General features: G+C 42.0%; 1 pseudogene; it reads left to right on the top strand.

The window, feature by feature from the left end:
• Positions 1-1,565: 1,565 nt before the first annotated feature.
• On the top strand, positions 1,566-3,978 carry LOC138386447 (prickle-like protein 1 pseudogene; annotated as a pseudogene).
• The last annotated feature ends 1,887 nt before the right edge of the window (positions 3,979-5,865 follow it).

The following is a 5,865-nucleotide window of genomic DNA, read 5'->3' as shown; positions in this document are numbered from 1 at the left end:
ACACCTGCAATCCTAGCACTCTGGGAGGCCGAGGTGGGAGGATTGCTTGAGTTCAGGAGCTTCAGACCAGCCTGAGCAAGAGCGAGACCCCGTCTCCACAAAAAATAGAAAAAATTAGCCAGGCGTGGTGGTGCACGCCTGTAGTCCCAGCTATTCTGGAAGCTGAGGTAGGAGGATGGCTTAAGCCCAGGAGTTTAAGGTTGCAGCGAGCTATGATGATACCACTGCACTCTAGCCCAGGCAACAGAGCAAGACTCTGTCTCAAAAAAAGAAAAAGAAAAGAAAAGAAAAGTAATGAAATTGAGTCAAGATCCCAGAAATAGGCTCAAAATACCAGATCATAAGCACCTACTGTTCAAAACAAGTCACACAGCCTGTGCATACAACAACATTATTTAACAAATCGTCTTGGCAAATGAATTAATAAGTCTTTAACATCTACAATTTGCTGTTTTAAGCTGCAGATATGTTAAAGAATTAAATAGTTTATAATTTATTTCAATGTATGATAGATAAATTGATGACTAGCAAGGGGCTAGAGATACAGCCATGAATAGGGCAGATACGGTCCCTTTTCCAAAGTAGCTACTGTCTCGTGGGGGATACAGACAAGAACCAAGACAATTTCAGAACATTGCGGTAAGTCCTGTGAGTGAGCAAATCCAGGGAGCTTTGGAAGCACAGAAGATGAATGCCTAATTTGGACCTCAACAAAGACTTTCTGGAAGAAATACAATTAAATCTGAGACCAAAAGGTCTCAGAGTAGGAGTAGGAGTAGGAGTAGGAGTTAGTCAGAGACAGGAAGAGTAGTAAAGTGTTCTGGGCCAGTGGTTCTCAAAATGGGGTTTCAGATCAGCAGCAGCAGCATCAACTGAGAACTTGTTAGAAATGCAAATTCTCAGACCCTTCCCCAGACCAACAGAGACAGAAATTCTAGGTGTGGGGCCCAGCAATGTCTGTTTTAACAAACCCTACAGGTGATTCTGATGAACTGTAAAAATTTGAGAATCACTACTCTAGGCTGAGGCACAAGAGGTAAAAGGCCTGGAGAGGCTGTGGTGTTCTTCTCCCCCAGGTCATACTCAATCATGAGAATGGCGATCCTAGTGCCTCACTGGAGATGGCAACACCAGGCTAGTTCAGTTCATGCATAGCAGAAAAACAGAATAGGAGACAACCATCACTTGTTAAATACATGGTATATACCAGGCCCTACGCTTCATGTTGTTTCTCTCATCTAATTCTCACTACACCCCTATTATCATGCTACAGAAATACATAAGACCTAGAAATTGAGGTTCTAAGAGATTACAGTTGCACAACCTCACTCAACTAGTGAGTACCAGAACTAGGGATTTGAACCCAGTTCTCTGTGACTCCAGAACCCAGTGAGTTTTCTGTAACAGCCCACTGCTTCCAGGAAAAAGAGTTCAAGATTCAGAGGTAAGGGCATCTCAGTGGTTCCACTCACTAAGGCTCCTGAGAATGGAGCGGGCAGACGGAGCAGCCGTTGTTTGATGTCCTGTGACTGAGAAGCCGGCTTTTTAACTTTATTGTTAATATTATGCCTTTGGACATGAGGTCCAAGATAAGCAAATTTGCCTTTGGGTGTCAGAGAAGTTCCGTATCAGATGGTGATGATTCGGGCTGTGCACTGGAGGAGTACTCCTGGTCCTCCTGATCTGGCCTTAGACCAGAGAAGATCCAGCTCTATTTTGCTTGCTTACCAGAGGAAAACTTTCCTTATGTTATCAGCCCTGAAGATAAATTAAAGGGCTTTTTACCAGTTGCCACCAATGATAATGAGATGTGATATTACCTGTCTTTGAATGAGGAGGAGAGAAAAGAATTTTAAGTGTTCAGTGCTTAGCAGCAGAAAGAAGCACTTGGAAGAGGAATGATTAAACTTTTGTCCAGAGCAGGATCAGCCGCCATGTGTATGCAGTGTGGGTTGAAGATCAAAGTGAGAATTGCAGTGTTTGTCTCTAAAGGGAGCCCTGGAGTGTGCTGGAACCCATTCTGTTTTGTCTGTTTCACATGCAGAGAGTTGCTGGTCAACCTCATCTTTTTTTATCAAGATGGAAAAATTCACCTTGGCAAGGGCCTTGCTGAATTGCTCAACCCCTAGTGCTCGGCATTTGCTGAGATAATTTTGTTACTGTGTGCACAGAAGCTAAGAGTCGCCATTGGCACATGAAATACTTCTGCTGCCTTGAGCATGAAATGTTCCCGGGAGGACAAGATGTATCATAAAGGATGGCCACCCATTCTGCTGTGGCTATTTGAGTCTGTCTATGCAGAGTGCTGTGAAACCTGTGGGAACATATTGGTGTTGACCATGTGCAGATAACCTACAACAGGCAGCACTGGTGTGCTACAGAAGCGTGCTTTTCTTGTGCCTAGCGTAAATCCTTTTTGTTGGGATGTCTCTTTCTTCCCACACAAAATCAGATTCATTGCTCAAAACATGTAGTCTTGGTAAAGATACCTGTGCCTCTAATTCTTCCAATTCTGCCTTTTGGTCAGTTCCATCAAGAGACACCAGAAGAAGGATGAAATGGTCAAAAGCAGTTATTACAGTCTCTCCTCCTGCTCTGAAATACAAGTTCGCTGGCCTCTCAGGTAATGCTGACAACACCCTTTCTGGGAAATTGGATGATCTGAGTCTCTCCAGGCAAGGAACAAGTTTTGTCAATGAAGAATTTGGGAAAGGCAGTGTAGAGGATGAAACCCCAGAAGACCCTCAAAAATGGGCTGAGCATGAAGATCGTATGACACAGCTCCTCCTCAAATTTGGTGATAAAAGTCTTTTCAGCAGAAGCCCAATGAGATGGATATTTGAGCCAACCAGCATTGGATATCTGATGACCTGGTTAAAAGTAAAACCAAGTTAAAGCAAAACAACCAGAGCCTTGCAAGTAAAAATTACTGATCTCATATGCAATGGGCACAGTCACAGGATGGACTGGGCAATTCTGCAAGCAGTAGAAGACTCCAGAAATTGGATCTGGACCCTGGAGCGTCAGGTTATAATCATGATCAAACACAGGGGTATGAATATTCCCTGGAATGTTTGACAGACTTGAAACCAGAGCAACGTGTTCAGGATTCTATGGATTCTTTGGCTTTGTCTAATATCACAGTGGCTTCAGTGGATGGAGGAAGCAAGCAGAGATCATGATGATTTTCTTTGCAAACTCTGAGGAAATGGAGGCAAAAGATTGTGACAAAACAAGCAACATGGGAACGTTGAACTCTTCTATACTGCATAGGTATGCATAGTCCTTAAAGAGTCTAGGTTCTGAGTTGTGTTCAGGAAAAAAGTAATTTGTGAAGAGGAACTAGTACATCCGCTGGTACTCAGATGATCCAAGTCTCAACCCAGACCACAGCAGGTCGTGTTTTCAGATGATGTCATTGACCATGGAAAATACAATGGCATCAAAATTGAGCATCCTCCAACGAATGAAAGGATTTGGGTCTACCATTTTGAAGAGAAGGGATCCAGGTCTCATAGCCATGTTCATGGGAGAAGTAGAAACTGCCACTCTGACAATACCCTGAATATTTGTTACAGAAAGAAAATGTTCTCCCCAGGACAGACTGGGGAGCATCCCCAATAACTACAAGTGAGTTATATGGAATAAATGTGCCTGGAAGACCCAAGCATACATCCAGAATGCTGATCTTTACAGACAGTATGCCCATCCACTTCTGATCATGTACTGCAGAGCTCCAGGGGTAAATAGGTTGCTGGGATTCCTGATGTTCCTCCCTTCCTCCTCCTCTTTGGACTCAGAAAAAAAGGATATTTTCTTGGACAACCAATCCCTCAATCCTAGCCATGGAGATACCCCTTCTATACAGACAACCTTTCTAGTCCATCTTCTGCACTCCCTGCCCGTCAATTTGGTCAGAGGACAAGTAAATCCAAGAAGAAAAAGGGGCACAATGGTAAAAACTGTACTATTTCTTAACCTGGTAGGTATGGAGATGATTTGTTTAAAATTTAGTCATTAACCATTGGAATCATAGCTTTTCTTTCTTCCATAGGAAAGTGATTAAAATATTTTAAAGTGCTTTGCGCATGTAAATGAGAACCCAACTGTTGTTTACAGTGTCAGATTAACATTTGAAAGATGTAATTTCTCCTGTTTACCCTCATTAGATGGTACCCAGTGGGTGCATTACAGTTTTATATAGCTGCTTTGGTCTCCAATCCTCGAGAGAACACTTGAGTAACTGTCTCGAGGTGATTGGACAGGGATGTTGATTTTATAAGATGGAGAACTCCAGCCACTTTTGTAAAGCAATAGTCATTCATATCAGTCAGATTGGCTCGTTCCTGATTAGTCTGTCTTTTGATGCAATGCATGTTGTCACACTGACCTAGCTAACTATTGCGTGAGGCCTACTTGTCCCTTTTCAACTCTCATTAGACAGGTAAACACTGCATTGTATTAGCTCCAGCTACAGATTGAGAAAAGCATTACTATGTATAGTTTATTATTTCCCAGACTTAAGTGTATTCCTAATTTAATGGTGCAAATATTAATGTGCATACTGTACAGTTCAGATTTTAAAGCTGATATTTTTATATCTCTGAATTGTAAAACCTTTGTTACACAGCAGTGCTAGGTGTATTAGGGGACTGAAAACAGCATTTATGAATGAAATAATTGCTTATACTTTAGTCAGAGTTTATACATTTAGATGGTCAAATTTACATTGCCTAGTGATTAAAAATACAAATTTTGAAAAATTTTCAATATTAAAAAGGCTTTGTTTGCATGGTGGAACTATATAAATACTCTTTAATATGGCTGTTTTAATCTTAAAAGTTTATTTAAGGATCAAGCAATGTAAACTGTACAAATGTAAAAAAAGCACAAAACACCCACATACCCCTGAAATATACAGTAAAAACTAGGGAAAGTTGTTTTCTTGCCTCCCTTTGAGGGTAGCAGGAGAGTGCCTTTATCTCATGGGAAGAGACTGAAATCGCAAGGATCTGCTTTTGTGGCAGAGGACTTTGGGTATTTATTTATTATTTGAAAAGAGGTTATTCCTTTTTATCCCTCCCTTCCAGCTAATTTGTGGGCCTTTAACCATGATTTTGAAAACTGGGTCTTCTGATTATGTTTTTCTTTTAAAATCTTTAAATTAGAGGATGCTGTGCCACTGAGTGCTTCAAGTTAATATGAGGTTCTAGCTCAAGGGAAAATTATGTTAGATTTGAACTAATGAGCTGATATTTGGATATATGCCATTCTTACACATATGTCTCGGTTCTAACTACAGGTCTCAGTGTCATCCAGGACCTTTAGGGAGACATTTAATAAATGTTAATAAAAACAAACAAAAAAAGGGGTTACGGCCGGGTGCGGTAGCTCACGCCTGTAATCCTAGCACTCTGGGAGGCCAAGGCGGATCACTCAAGGTCAGGAGTTCGAGACCAGCCTGAGCAAGAGCAAGACCCCGTCTCTACTAAAAATAGAAAGAAATTATCTGGCCAACTAAAAATATATATAGAAAAAATTAGCCGGGCATGGTGGCGCATGCCTGTAGTCCCAGCTACTCGGGAGGCTGAGGCAGGAGGATCACTTAAGCCCAGGAGTTTCAGGTTGCTGTGAGCTAGGCTGACGCAGGGCACTCACTCTAGCCTGGGCAACAAAGCAAGACTCTGCCTCAAAAAAAATAAAATTAAATTTAAAAAAGGGGGGTTAGGACAAGATGAGAACATGGGCTGGGCTCTTGGATGGACAGGAGCACCTGGGGTGGAGAAAGATACCCCAGTCTCTCCCCACGTTCCCTCCTCTCAGACTCTCCTTTCCTTGACAGAGGAGATGACCAACAGGCAAGAG

This window comes from Eulemur rufifrons, chromosome 7, assembly GCF_041146395.1.
Source record: "Eulemur rufifrons isolate Redbay chromosome 7, OSU_ERuf_1, whole genome shotgun sequence".
Lineage (NCBI taxonomy): Eukaryota > Metazoa > Chordata > Mammalia > Primates > Lemuridae > Eulemur > Eulemur rufifrons.
This window is presented reverse-complemented; position numbering and strand designations above follow the sequence as displayed.